The following is a 15,582-nucleotide window of genomic DNA, read 5'->3' on the forward strand; positions in this document are numbered from 1 at the left end:
GGAAACATAGGCTCTGGAGCCAGCCTTGACTAAGTTCAATTCCCGGCTCTACCACTTAGCAACTTGTGACCTTGGGCAGTTACTCAGCCTCTGAGTGCTTCAGCTCTTTCGTGTGTACAGAGCAACATAATAGTATCTGTCTTCTACAGTTGGTTCAGTGATTAGAGCTGGGCCTAATCAGCACTGTGTATAGAATTTGGTTTTTACTTTCGTTTGCTATTGCTGCAGAATTCAAATGGTTCAATGTTGATAAAACCAAGGTAACAAAGGGGAGTTGAAAAGAAAATAATTTAATCATAAATCCAGCTTGTATATAAAATTAAACATGAAAAAAGTCTGGGCTAGTAAAAACAGAGTTTCTGGCAGAAGCATTATTTTCCATTGTAAATACCATGGTTATTAAGTCCTTGTGTGATTTTTTTGGCATGTTTTCATTTTTGGAGGATATTTTTAATAGTTTTGTTTCCTTCTGACTACCCTTACATGACTTCATAGTGCTATGTAGGGGAAATTATGGGAGTAGAGAGGCCTTAATATAGAATATTAAATGCATGGACTCAGAGTGTTTTAACAGTGTTGTCACTGGAGTACTCAGAATGCTGTTTCTAGTGAGTTTTTGCCACACTTACAAGTTGTGACATTTTCCAAGAAAAATATTACATTTTAGAAAGTCATACGGAAGGAGTCATGATTTGGATTATATTTTACATTATATTATATGTGTCTTTTGTTTTTATAACTTTATTTACTAACTGACTTTTATAAAAAAGAAATTTTAGCACACAGTAAGAATATCTGGCATATTTAGAAGGCTGCATTTGGTAAGTCATTTTGGACTACTTAGAGCAGGGGTCCGCAACCTACAGGCTGATACTGGTCTGTGGCCTGTTAGGAACTGGGATGCACAGCACGAGGTGAGTCGTGAGTGAGCATTGCCACATGAGCTCTGCTTCCTGTCAGATCAGTAGTGGCATTAGATTTTCATAGGAGCACGAACCCTATTGTGAACTGCGCATATGAGGGATCTAGGCTGCACGTTCTTTATAAGAATCTAACCAATGCCTGATGATCTGAGGTGGAACTGTTTCATCCTGACCCATACACCCTGCCTGTGGAAAAATTGTCTTTCATGAAACTGGTCCCTGGTGCCAAAAAGGTTGGGGACTGCTGGCTTAGTGTAATTGTGACATAAACAGAGAACATTATTCCTATGATTTTATTTAAAATGTCTGGCTCTCAGATCACTGTGAATATGGTCTATTCAGACTATGAAAGAGTTAAGGTTAACAAGAGATTGAAAATTTACTTCATTATAAAATTTGGCTATGTTTACCTGCTTTCTTTCAAAAAACTCAAATTAACCAGATATATGATTCCAAATATCTAGGCAATGCCCTTAGGTATGCAAAAGTGGATTTTTGTAATTGCCTTACTCTTGGTTGGAACTGTATAGACACGTCTTTGCCTCGTCTACAGTCCCACCTAGCAGCAATGTTATTTATTTTATTTTATTTTAGAGACAGAGTCTCACTGTCATCCAGGCTGCAGTGCAGTGGCAGGATCTTGGCTCACTGCAACCTCTGCCTCCCAGGTTCAAGCAATTCTCATGCCTCGGCCTCCAAGTAGCTGGGATTACAGGTGAGCGCCACCATGCCCGGCTACTCTTTGTATTTTTGGTAGTGGTGGGTTTTCACTATGTTGCCCAGGCTGGTCTCAACTCCTGGACTCAAGTGATTTACCCGCCTCAGCCTCCCAAAGTGCTGGGATTACAGTTGTGAGCCATGGTGCCTGGTCCCACTGTCAGTTTTAAAGGGCTGTAAGTCCTCTTGGGCAAGCACTATGCTGAAAGTTTTGTTCCAAATGCTATTGTTACTCTATTTTTCACCAAGCTGATCTGTTCCATTAGCTTGAAAAGACACCTTTTCATATGTTTGGGTTTGCCTTTGATGGCCTTCTGCCTGCCACAAGCAATCCTCTAGAATATGGGCCTGTGCTTGGCTTTTCTACACAAACATGAACAACCTTAAATTACTGGGTGACATTCATTGCCTCCTGCCAGCTAGAGACAGAGGCCCATCCTGGTGAGAGTGGGACCTTGAGCTCCTCTCGGCCTTGCTTGGGCCTTGGTCCAGGAGGTTATGGGAAGAAACTGGTTTAAAAGCTGACCTCATGGGTTCACTATTCTTATGTAACACTTAGGAAGAGCAGAGACCCACGCGGTTCAGTCCCAGAGCAATGCTGTGGTCAAGAGAACACAGTCCAGCTACCAATAGTTATTTCAAAATAATTCAAGCTCTTTGTTTATATTTCTTTAAAAAAAAAAGAAAAAAGTCAAAAAAAGGAAGGGGAGGCCGAGCTGGAAACCTGGCTTTAAGTCCCCTTTGTTTCCCCTCAGGGGTCCCTCAGGTGGGCGCCTGCTTGGAAACCTCTCCACCCTTCCAAACACCCCCCTTTTTAAAAAATTTTATTATTATTATACTTTAAGTTTTAGGGTACATGTGCACAATGTGCAGGTTTGTTACATATGCATACATGTGCCATGTTGGTGTGCTGCACCCATTAACTCGTCATTTAGCATTAGGTATATCTCCTAATGCTATCCCTCCCCCCTCCCCCGCCCCACAACAGTCCCCGGTGTGTGATGTTCCCCTTTCTGGGTCCATGTGTTCTCATTGTTCAATTCCCACCTATGAATGAGAACATGTGATGTTTGGTTTTTTGTCCTTGCGATAGTTTGCTGAGAATGATGGTTTCCAGTTTCATCCATGTCCCTACAAAGGACATATACTCATCATTTTTTATGGCTGCATAGTATTCCATGGTGTATATGTGCCACATTTTCTTAATCCAGTCTATTGTTGTTGGACATTTGGGTTGGTTCCAAGTCTTTGCTATTGTGAATACTGCCGCTATAAACACACATGTGCATGTGTCTTTATAACAGCATGATTTATAATCCTTTGGGTATATACCCAGTAATGGGATGGCTGGGTCAAATGGTATTTCTAGTTCTAGATCTCTGAGGAATAGCCACACTGACTTCCACAATGGTTGAACTAGTTTACAGTCCCACCAAAAGTGTAAAAGTGTTCCTATTTCTCCACATCCTCTCCAGCACCTGTTGTTTCCTGACTTTTTAATGATCGCCATTCTAACTGGTGTGAGATGGTATCTCACTGTGGTTTTGATTTGCATTTCTCTGATGGCCAGTGATGATGAACATTTTTTCATGTGTTTTTTGGCTGCATAAATATCTTCTTTTGAGAAGTGTCTGTTCACATCCTTTGCCCACTTTTTGACGGGGTTGTTTGTTTTTTTCTTGTAAATTTGTTTGAGTTCTGGATATTAGCCCTTTGTCAGATGAGTAGGTTGCAAAAATTTTCTCCCATTCTGTAGGTTGCCTGTTCACTCTGATGGTAGTTTCTTTTGCTGTGCAGAAGCTCTTTAGTTTAATTAGATCCCATTTGTCAATTTTGGCTTTTGTTGCCATTGCTTTTGGTGTTTTAGACATGAAGTCCTTGCCCACGCCTATGTCCTGAATGGTATTGCCTAGGTTTTCTTCTAGGGTTTTTATGGTTTTAGGTCTAACATTTAAGTCTTTAATCCATCTTGAATTAATTTTTGTATAAGGTGTAAGGAAGGGATCCAGTTTCAGCTTTCTCCATATGGCTAGCCAGTTTTCCCAGCACCATTTATTAGATAGGGAATCCTTTCCCTGTTGCTTGTTTTTGTCAGGTTTGTCAAAGATCAGATAGTTGTAGATATGTGGCATTATTTCTGAGGGCTCTGTTCTGTTCCATTGGTCTATATCTCTGTTTTGGTACCAGTACCATGCTGTTTTGGTTACTGTAGCCTTGTAGTATAGTTTGAAGTCAGGTAGCATGATGTCTCCAGCTTTGTTCTTTTGGCTTAGGATTGACTTGGAAATAAGGGCTCTTTTTTGGTTCTATATGAACTTTAAAGTAGTTTTTTCCAATTCTGTGAAGAAAGTCATTGGTAGCTTGATGGGGAGGCTATAAATTACCTTGGGCAGTATGGCCATTTCCACGATATTGATTCTTCCTACCCATGAGCATGGAATGTTCTTCCATTTGTTTGTATCCTCTTTTATTTCATTGAGCAGTGGTTTGTAGTTCTCCTTGAAGAGGTCCTTCACATCCCTTGTAAGTTGGATTCCTAGGTATTTTATTCTCTTTGAAGCAATTATGAATGGGAGTTCACTCATGATTTGGCTCTCTGTCTGTTATTGGTGTATAAGAATGCTTGTGATTTTTGTACATTGATTTTATATCCTGAGACTTTCCTGAATTTGCTTATCAGCTTGAGGAGATTTTGGGCTGAGATTATGGAGTTTTCTAGATATACAATCATGTCATCTGCAAACAGGGACAATTTGACTTCCTCTTTTCCTAATTGAATACCCTTTATTTCCTTCTCCTGCCTGATTGCCCTGGCCAGAACTTCCAACACTATGTTGAATAGGAGTGGTGAGAGAGGACATCCCTGTCTTGTGCCCATTTTCAATGGGAATGCTTCCAGTTTTTGCCCATTCAGTATGATATTGGCTGTGGGTTTGTCATAGATAGCTCTTATTGTTTTGAGATACGTCCCATCAATACCTAATTTATTGAGAATTTTTAGCATGAAGGGTTGTTGAATTTTGTCAAAGGCCTTTTCTGCCTCTATTGAGATAATCATGTGGTTTTTGTCTTTGGTTCTGTGTATATGCTGGATTACATTTGTTGATTTGCGTATGTTGAACCAGCCTTGCATCCCAGGGATGAAGCCCACTTGATCATGGTGAATAAGCTTTTTGATGTGCTGCTGGATTCGGTTTGCCAGTATTTTATTGAGGATTTTTGCATCAATGTTCATCAAGGATATTGGTCTAAAATTCTCTTTTCTGGTTGTGTCTCTGCCAGGCTTTGGTATCAGGATGATGCTGGCCTCATAAAATGAGTTAGGGACGATTCCCTCTTTTTCTATTGATTGGAATAGTTTCAGAAGGAATGGTACCAGCTCCTCTTTGTATCTCTGGTAGAATTCAGCTGTGAATCCATCTGGTCCTGGACTTTTTTTGGTTGGTAAGCTATTGATTATTGCCTCAATTTCAGAGCCTGTCGTCGGTCTATTCAGAGATTCAACTTCTTCCTGGTTTAGTCTTGGGAGGATGTATGTGTCGAGGAATTTATCCATTTCTTCTAGATTTTCTAGTTTATTTGTGTAGAGGTGTTTGTAGTATTCTCTGATGGTATTTTGTATTTCTGTGGGATCGGTGGTGATATCCCCTTTATCATTTTTTATTGCATCTATTTGATTCTTCTCTCTTTTCTTCATTAGTCTTGCTAGCGGTCTATCAATTTTGTTGATCATTTCAGAAAAACCAGCTCCTGGATTCACTGATTTTTTTGAAGGGTTTTTTGTATCTCTATTTCCTTCAGTTCTGCTCTGATCTTAGTTATTTCTTGCCTTCTGCTAGCTCTTGAATGTGTTTGCTCTTGCTTTTCTAGTTCTTTTAATTGTGATGTTAGGGTGTCGATTTTAGATCTTTCCTGCTTTCTCTTGTGGGCATATAGTGCTATAAATTTCCCTCTACACACTGCTTTGAATGTGTCCCAGAGATTCTGATATGTTGTGTCTTTGTTCTCATTGGTTTAAAAGGACATCTTTATTTCTGCCTTCATTTCATTATTTACCCAGTAGTTATTCAGGAGCAGGTTGTTCAGTTTCCATGTAGTTGAGCGGTTTTGAGTGAATTTCTTAATCCTGAATTCTAGTTTGATTGCACTGTGGTCTGAGAGACAGTTTGTTATAATTTCTGTTCTTTTACATTTGCTGAAGAGTGCTTTACTTCCAACTATGTGGTCAATTTTGGAGTAGGCCAAACACCCCTTTCCTACTTGAGTATTCATTTGTCGATCCAGATTCTGAATAAATGAAGCCGCACAGAATCTACCTGGCAGAAAGGAAACTGCCTGGAGGCTAGGGCTGAGGGGAGGCCCAGAGCAGAGCAGGCGCGAGCCTGCAGTGAGCAGGGAGGGCAGGCTGGGGACGTTCGCCACCTTGAGCGCCTCTGCTCCCGGCAGCCCTGAGACTCCAGGCTCCCCTGTTCTTCCCTCCCAGAGACCCTGCGGGTCTTCCCCATGGGGCTCCCTCGCAGCTCGGGGAAAGGGCGGGCTGCGTCCTCAGGACCTTTCTCAGCAGACGCAGCAGCGCATCCCAGCACCTCCTCCAGGAGCCCCGCCACGTCCTGCCACCCGGACTTCCCCACAGCGCAGCGTCCCCTTGTCCCCTCAGGGCTGGAACAGTGGTACCCACAGACAGTGCAAAAGGGAAGTCCATGTTGCCTTTCCATGCAAGCTGTAGGGCGCTTAGAGCTGCTGGGGGAGGAAAAGAAAGAAGAAGAAGAAATACAGTTAAGTGTGATATGGGTACAAAGAAACCCACGTGGAGCTTCCGTGGACCTAGACAGGAGCCCCGGGACACGTGCACTGGGCCTGCGTCATCGCCTGCCTTCAGCGGTTTCCAGACCCTCCAGAGCACCCTCTCACCACCCGTGGCCCTCCCGAGGCTCCCCTCACCCCCACCCACCCCCGAGGCCCTCCCGAGGCCCCCGGGCTCGCGTTTCTCTGAGTTGCCTGCGGCTGAGTCCAGGTGCGGCCTGGGACTAGTGTCCGGGGGGTCGTTCCCAACTAAGGGGAAGAAGGCTTTTCGTGAGCATCTAAGGAGTACATCCTCATTTTGTCTTCTCACTCTGTTCACCCAGCGCGTGTGACCTGGACCCAGCCCGCGGCGCACAGACCCCGGCTCTGGGCACCCCCGGTGAGGGCCTTCTGCCCCAGAGCTCCACACGGCACCAGCCTGCACGCTCCCCCAGCTTCAGTTCATTTGCTGCTGTCCTGACAGGCCAGTCGCCTGAGCATCCATGCTGCCAGGTGACAAACCCAGGCAGGCAGAGATGTACATCCTTTACCCAGGGTGACACGATGTGGAGCTGAATCCAAGTTCGGGAGGCTGGTGATGGTGTCTGGGCTCTGACCGCGCAGCCGTCTCACAGTGAAACAAATTGGGAACTGGCCTTGTCCTGAGTGGCCTTAGGACAGTGCAGTGGCCTGCAGCCTCCTGTCCAGTTCCCACCATTGACAAGTGCATCAATGTCCCACAGCTGTGCCACTAGAGGCTGTTTGACTGTGGTAGTTTCACATGTATCTGCTTAGTCCTCTTTTGCCAGACTTTATGCTTTTTGTGCCAGTTCCAATTTAGGTAAAAATTCTGGAAATTCTCGGTTATCCTACGTGGAGGAAGGACTTAGCAAACTCACATCCAACACCCTGACCAGGGCCTGAGAGCAGCAGCCTCTCCGCGGGCAACTCTGTTACTAGGACTCTGGGCGTGAGGGGAAGGGGAGGGGGCAGCTCTGTTACTAAGAGTTAGGGACCCCAGCGGAGCTCCACTGTAAGTGAATGTCTAGTTCGACTATATTTTCTTGTAGAATCATTAACTCCAAAAGAATTGAATTGAATGATGTACAATTCACAAACACACGACTTTACCATCTCACCAGAAACACTCTTACCACAAGGACACTAAGTTGATTCTGTAAAATGTGGGAAATATGATGCACCTCGCAGCCTTGCAGGCTCCTGTTTATCTTTCCTTTTCTCTTTTTTAGGATTAGAATGAGTACATGTAAAGTGCTTAGTGTAGGAGCTGGAGGAGAGGGTAGACACTCAATAAATAACAGCAATCGTAAGTGTACAAAGCGGGTCATGTGCCTGGCATTGCCCCTCACCCCTGCCTCCCATTCTAAGCAGCCTGTTGAGCACTTGGTAATTCCTCACTTGAAAGAGATTATAAAGAGGTTTTTTTCTGGTTTATATTTTAAAAGATTTTTTTTATTGTGGTAAGATGTACATAATGTAAAGTTTGTACATTCACATTGTTGTACAACCTCACCACCATCTATCTCCAGAACTTTTCCATCATCTCAGACAGAAACTCTGTCTCTATTAAACACAGACTCCCCATTCTCTCCTATCCCTAGCCCCTGGTAACCACCAATTCTACTTTCTGTCTCTCTGGGTTTGAGTACTCTAGGTATAGGCTATAAAGAGTTTTGATCAACACAAACCATAATAAACCTTAAACCTATAGAATTTAAGTAAAGGGTTGGTTTCTCCCATGTCTTCACACAGCTATCTCCCTTCACAAAAGTTTCTAAATCAAAGAAGGAAAGTAGGGACTCCTTGTCTTGGGTCTGCAAGACTTTCCCAGCTATGAGATCGCTCACCAGCCCACCTTGAGACTCTTAGCTTCAGATCTTCCACTGCTCCACTGTCTCCTCCCAGCTCTTGCTGCTCGTCCAGATGCTGCAGGATCAGCCATGTCCCAAACTTGGTCCCACTGGGAAAAGGTGCTCAGTTTTTCCCAGCATTGCTACCATTTGCTTTTTCTGTTATTTCTCCCACAGGACATAAGCATGTACTCTCTGGGTAATAGAATGTTCTTTCACATTGTCCTCAGTTAAACCCTGGTCAACCAGTGCTTCCCTGGAAGTGACCAATTAATTCATCCAAGGACTAACTATCAGAAATAGACTTGCTGGAAATCATCATTTATGATTCAGTTTCCAAGCAAATCAGGAATTGTGGATCAAGAGTGTGTCCAAAGGTCCAAACCCTTTCCTTAAATTCTATAGGTGTTGAATTGTTACATTCAGGTCAGACCTCTCATCCGATGCCTGATGTAGTATTATTCCTAGTATTTGCCTGAGAATGGAAGCTTTCCACTTAGTCACAGGAGTCAGACTTCCACCTCCCCCTGTACTTTGTAGCAGAGGCAGAAAGAAAGAAGGAGGAAGAAAGGAAGAAGGAAAAGAAGGAAGGAAGAGAAAAAGATGCCTTATGGCAAAATCCAGTGATGAGATTTCCATTTTTGGCAAGAGCCAGAAAAACCAAACCAGTGTAGAACATCTAACAATGCTAGATAGAATATTTAAAATAAATCTTTAAAGATGAGTGGTTAGTCATATGTGAAAATAAAGAATGTCCCAAAAGCCTGGAAGTGATAAAGAGGTTCAAAGCTGGAAACAGTAAGTGAAACTGGAAAGATAAGAAATTGTCATCCAGTTTTTGTCCTGGGAGTAGGGTGGAGGACAGGCAATTAATATCCTCTTTAGAGGGAGGGATCTGGAGCTGGGCTTTTTACAGGTTCTAGAATCTAGAGCTGGGATGTGCAAACTACAGCCTGTAAGCCAAACGCAGCCTACTACCTGATTTTGTAAAGTTTCATTGAAACACAGCTATGCCTTTCCTTATCATATTATCTGTAGTTGTTTTTGCAAAACAAGGGCAGAGTTGAATAGTTGCAGCCATATGGACCACAGAAGAGAAAAAATTTATTATCTGGCCCTCTATAGAAAAAGTTGACTGTGATTCTTGAGTAACAGAGTAGGGAAAGACACTTGCCTGACTTGGTTTTGTATTTATGTGGAGGGAGAGAATAAAGGGAAAAAACAATCAATCCTTAGAATCAAAAAATTCAATAAAACTGAGGGAGGACATTACAAACAAACCAAACCACTGCCAAAAATGAAAGAGGGCACAATTACAAATAGAATTGAGATTCAAAAGGTAATAAAATAGAATATATTGAACAACTTTATGACAATCAATCTGGAATCAGGTGAAGTAGAAATATTTACAGGAAATATAAATTACCACAACTGACTCCAGAAGAAATAATAAGCCTGAATCATCCTATGTTTATGAAAAACATGAATCCTTAGTTAAAAAAATCTGTCCTTAAGGAAAACACCAGGCTCAGTTAGTTTTATATGCCAGTTTGAATACTCAGAGCTGAAAATTCCAATCTTACATAAAGTCTCTGAGAGTTTCACAGTAAGACTAGAGAACCAATTCATATAACAAAATCAACTCAAAATGGATGAAAAATCTAAATGTAAGACCTGAAAGAGTAACACTTTTATTTAAATTTAAGTTTAAATGGTCACAAATTTAAATAGTTAGGGGCTACCATACTGGACAATCCCACTCTGAAATCTAGAGGAAATGGGAAAAGATTCTTGCTATTGGTATTTTGTTGCCATTGCTTCTTGTTATGACCTCAAAAGCACAGGCAACAAAAGCAAAAATAAACAATGGGATTATCAAGCTAAAATGCTTCTGCACACAAAAGGCAACAATCAACAGAGTGAGGAAACAACCTGCAGAATGGGGGAAAATATCTGTGAACCATATATCTGATAAGGAGTTAATATAAAAATATATAAGGAACTGAAAGAACTCAATAGCAAGAAAACAAGTAATCCAATTTTAAAAATTGGGGAAGCACCTGAAAAGACATTTCTCAAAAGATGGCATACAAATGGTCAATGGGTCTATTAAAAAAATGCTCAACATCATTGATCATCAGGGAATGCAAATTAAAGCCAGGATGAGACATTACCTCACATCTGTTTGGATGGCTATTATAAAAAATATAAGAGATTAAAAAGTGTTTTTGAGGATATGTGGAAAAGAAAACCATTGTAAACTGTTGGTGGGAATTTAAATTCATACAGTCATTTTGGAAAATAGTATGGAGGTTCCTCAAAAAGTTAAAAACAGATCCGGATGTGGTGGCTCATGCCTGTAATCCCAGCACTTTGGGAGGCCGAGGCGGGTGGATCACGAGGTGAGGAGTTCGAGACTAGCCTGGCCAATATGGTGAAACCCGGTCTGTACTAAAAATACAAAAATTAGCTGGGCATGATAGTTCTAGCTGCTTGGGAGGCTGAGGCAGGAGAATTGCTTGAACCGGGGAGGCAGAGGGTGCAGTGAGCTGAGACTGCGCCACACTCCAGCCTGGGTGACAGAGCAAGACTCCATCTCAAAAAAAAAAAATTAAAAACAGAACTACCATATGGTCGAGCCATTATGCTTGTAGATATATAGCCAAAGGAAATGAAATACTTATGTTGAAGAGGTATCTGCACTCCCATGTTCACTGCAGCATTATTATCCATAGCTAAGATATGAAAACAGCCTAACTATCCATCAACAAATAAATGAATAAGAAAAATATAGTATATATACACAACAAAATACTATTCAGCCTTTAAAAAGAAAGAAATCCTGTCATTTGCAACAAGGATAAACCTGGATAACATTATGCTAAGTGAAATAAACCAGGCATAGAAAGACAAATACTACAAGGTCTCACTTATATGTGGAATCTAAAAGAGTTGAACTCACAGAAGCAGGGAGGTGGTTACCAGGGGCTGGAGAGTAGGAAACAGGGAAGATATTGGTTAAAGAATGTAGAATTTCAGTTAGGAGGAATAAGTGGGAATTCTACTGTGCAACATGGTGATTATAGGAAACAACAATGTATTATATGCTTGAAAATTGCTCAGAGAGTAGATTTTAAATTTTCTCACCATCAAAAAAGATGTATGAGGTTAATTAGCTTGATTTAGTCATTTCACAATATATACATACATTAAAACATCATGTTATACACCTTAAATAAATACAATTTTGTCAATTAAAAAAAGTAAAAACGAGAAATAAGATTGGAGTGAAATAATTAGAAATATAATTACTCATAGATACATTATTGTCTATATGCTAAATGCCACAGAATGTACAATGGAAACATTAAATTGATAAAATATGTGTCTGTTGTTTCCTGACTTTTTAATGATCGCCATTCCAACTGGCATGAGATGGTATCTCACTGTGGTTTTGATTTGCATTTCTCTAATGACCAGTGATGATGAGCTTTTTTCATATGTTTGTTGGTCACATAAATGTCTTCTTTTGAGAAGTGTTTGTTCATATCCTTTGCTCATTTTTTGATGGTGTTGTTTTTTTCTTGTAAATTTGTTTAAGTTCTTTGTAGATTCTGGATATTAGCCATTTGTCAGATGGATAGATTATAAAAATTTTCTCCCATTCTGTAGGTTGCCTGTTCACTCTGATGATAGTTTCTTTTGCTGTGCAGAAGCTCTTCAGTTTAATTAGATCTGATTTGTCAATTTTGGCTTTTGTTGCCATTGCTTTTGGTATTTTAGTCATGAAGTCTTTGCCTATTCCTATGTCCTGAATGGTATTGCCTAGGTTTTCTTCTAGGGTTTTTGTGGTTTTAGGCCTTATGTTTAAGTCTTTAACCCATCTTGAGTTAATTTTTGTATAAGACGTAAGGAAGGGGTCCGGTTTCAGTTTTCTGCATATGGCTAGCTAGTTTTCCCAGCACCATTTATTAAATAGGGAATCCTGTCCCCATTGCTTGTTTTTGTCAGGTTTGTCAAAGATCAGATGGTTGTAGATGTGTGGCATTTTTTCTGAGGCCTCTGTTCTGTTCCATTGGTTTATATGTCTGTTTTGGTACCAGTACCATGCTGTTTTGGTTACTGTAGCCTTGTAGTATAGTTTGAAGTCAGGTAGTGTGGTGCCTCCAGCTTTGTTCTTTTTGCTTAGGATTGTCTTGGCTATGCAGGCTCTTTTTTGGTTCCATATGAAATTTAAAGTAGTTTTTCTAATTCTGTGAAGAAAGTCCATGGTAGCTTGATGGGGATAGCATTGAATCTACAAATTACTTTGGCAGTATGGCCATTTTCACAATATTGATTCTTCCTATCCATGAGCGTGGAATGTTTTTCCATTTGTTTGCGTACTCTCTTACTTATTTGAGCAGTGGTTTGGAGTTCTCCTTGAAGAGGTCCTTCACATCCTTTGTAAGTTGTATTCCTAGGTATTTTATTCTCTTTGTAGCAATTGTGAATGGAAGTTCACTCATGATTTGGCTCTGTGTTTGTGTATATTATTATTAATGTACTATTACATTATTAGTGTATAGGAATGTTTGTGATTTTTGCACATCGATTTTGTATCCTGAGACTTTGCTGAAGTTGCTTATCAGCTTAAGGAGATTTTGGGCTGAGATGATGGGGTTTTCTAAATAAACAATCATGTAATCTGCAAACAGAGACAATTTGACTTCCTCTCTTCCTATTTGAATACCTTTATTTCTTTCTCTTGACTGATTGCCCTGGCCAGAAGTTCCAACACTATGTTGCATAAGAGTGGTGAGAAAGGGCATCGTTGTCTTGTGCCAGTTTTCAAAGGGAGTGCTTCCAGCTTTTGTCCATTCAGTGTGATACTGGCTGTGGGTTTGTCATAAATAGCTCTTACTATTTTGAGATACATTCCATCAATACCTAGTTTATTGAGAGTTTTTAGCATGAAGGGGTGTTGAATTTTATTGAAGGACTTTTCTGCATTTATTGAGATAATCATGTGGTTTTTGTCATTGGCTCTGTTTCTGTGATGGATTACGTTTATTGATTACATTATGTGGAACCAGCCTTGCATCCCAGGGATGAAGCTGACTTGATCGTGGTGGATAAGCTTTTTCATGTGCTGCTGGATTCAGTTTGCCAGTATTGTATTGAGGATTTTCATACTGATGTTCATCAGGGATATTGGCCTGAAATTTTCTTTTTTTGTTGTGTCTCTGCCAGGTTTTGGTATCAGGATGATGCTGGCCTCATAAAATGAGTTAGGGAGGAGTTCCTCTTTTTCTCTTGTTTGGAATAGTTTCAGAAGGAATGGTACCAGCTCCTCTTTTTACTGCTGGTAGAATTCGTCTATGAATCTGTCTGATCCTGAGCTTTTTTGGGTGGTAGGCTATTAATTACTGCCTCAATTTCAGAACTTGTTATTGGTTTATCCAGGGATTCAACTTCTTCCTGGTTTAGTCTTGGGAGGGTGTAGGTGTCCAGGAGTTTATCCATTTCTTCTAGATTTTCTAGTTTATTTGTGTAGAGGTGTTTATAGTGTTCTCTGATGGTAGTTTGTATTTCTGTGGGATCAGTGGTGATCTCTCCTTTATCATTTTTTATTGTGTCTATTTGATTCTTCTCTCTTTTCTTCTGTATTAGCCTGGCTAGCAGTCTATCTATTTTGTTAATCTTTTCAAAAAACCAACTCCTGGATTTACTGATTGTTTTGAAGGGTTTTTTGTGTCTCTATCTCCTTCAGTTCTGCTCTCATCTTAGTTAATTCTTGCCTTCTGTTAGCTTTTGAATTTGTTTGCTCTTACTTCTCTAGTTCTTTTAATTGTGATGTTAGGGTGTCGATTTTAGATCTTTCCTGCTTTCTTCTGTGGGTATTTAGTGCTATAAATTGTCCCTGTAAACATTGCTTTAGCTATGTCCCAGAGATTCTGGTACGTTGTGTGTTTATTCTCATTGTTTCAAATAACTTACTTGTTTCTGCCTTAATTTTGTTATTTACCCAGTAGTCATTCAGGAGCAGGTTGTTCAGTTTCCATGTAAATGTGTGGTTTTGAGTGAGTTTCTTAATCCTGAGTTCTAATTTGATTGCACTGTGGTCTGAGAGATTGTTTGTTATGATTTCCTTTCTTTTGCATTTGCTGAGGAGGGTTTTACTTCCAATTATATGGTCAATTTTAGAATAAGTGCTATGTGGTGCTGAGAAGAATGTATATTCTGTTGATTTTGGGGTGGAGAGTTCTGTAGATGTCTATTAGGTCCACTTGGTCAAGAGCTGAGTTCAAGTCCTGAATAGCCTTGTTAATTTTCTGTGTCATTGCTCTAATATTGACAGTGGGGTGTTAAAGTCTCCCACTATTATTTTGTGGGAGTCTAAGTCTCTTTGTAGCCCTCTAAGAACTTGCTTTATGAATCTGGGTGCTCCTGTATTGGGTGCATATATATTTAGGATAGTTAGCTCTTCTTGTTGCATTGATCCCTTTACCATTATGTAATGCCCTTCTTTGTCTTTTTTGATCTTTGTTGGTTTAAAGTCTGTTTTATCAGAGAGTAGGATTGCAACCCATGCTTTTTTTTTTTTTTTTTGCTTTCCATTTGCTTGGTAAATATTCATCCATCTCTTTATTTTGAGCCTATGTGTATATTTGCATGTGAGATGGGTCTTCTGAATACAGCACACCAATGAGTCTTGACACTTTATTCACTTTGCCAGTCTGTGTCTTTTAATTGCGGCATTTAGCCCATTTACATTTAAGGTTAATATTGTTATGTGTGAATTGGATCCTGTCATTATGATGCTAGCTGGTTATTTTGCCCGTTAGTTGATGCAGTTTCTTTATAGTGTCAGTGGTCTTTACAATTTGTTTTTGCAGTGGTTGGTACCAGTTGTTCCTTTACATGTTTGGTGCTTCCTTCAGGAGCTCTTGTAAGGCAGGCCTGGTGGTTGCAAAATCTCTCAACATTTGTTTGTCTGTAAAGGATTTTATTTCTCTTTCACTTATGAAGCTTATTTTGGCTGGATATAAAATTCTGGGTTGAAAATTCTTTTCTTTAAGAATGTTGAATGTTTGCCCCTGCTCTCTTCTGGCTTGTGGAGTTTCTGCCGAAAGATCTGCTGTTAGTCTGATTGGTTTCCCTTTGTGAGTAACTCGACCTTTCTCTCTGGCTGCCCATAGCATATTTTCCTTCATTTCAACCTTGGTTAATCTGACAATTATGTGTCTTGGGGTTGCTCTTCACGTGTAGTATCTTTGTGGCGTTCTCTGTATTTCCTGATTTGAATG

The 15,582-nt window shown here is 40.4% G+C and overlaps 1 pseudogene; it reads right to left on the reverse strand.

The window, feature by feature from the left end:
• Positions 1-2,391: 2,391 nt before the first annotated feature.
• Positions 2,392-6,927, reverse strand: LOC101176162 (annotated as a pseudogene).
• Between the last annotated feature and the right edge of the window lie 8,655 nt (positions 6,928-15,582).

This window comes from Nomascus leucogenys, chromosome 18 (genome assembly GCF_006542625.1).
Source record: "Nomascus leucogenys isolate Asia chromosome 18, Asia_NLE_v1, whole genome shotgun sequence".
Taxonomy (NCBI): Eukaryota; Metazoa; Chordata; class Mammalia; order Primates; family Hylobatidae; genus Nomascus; species Nomascus leucogenys.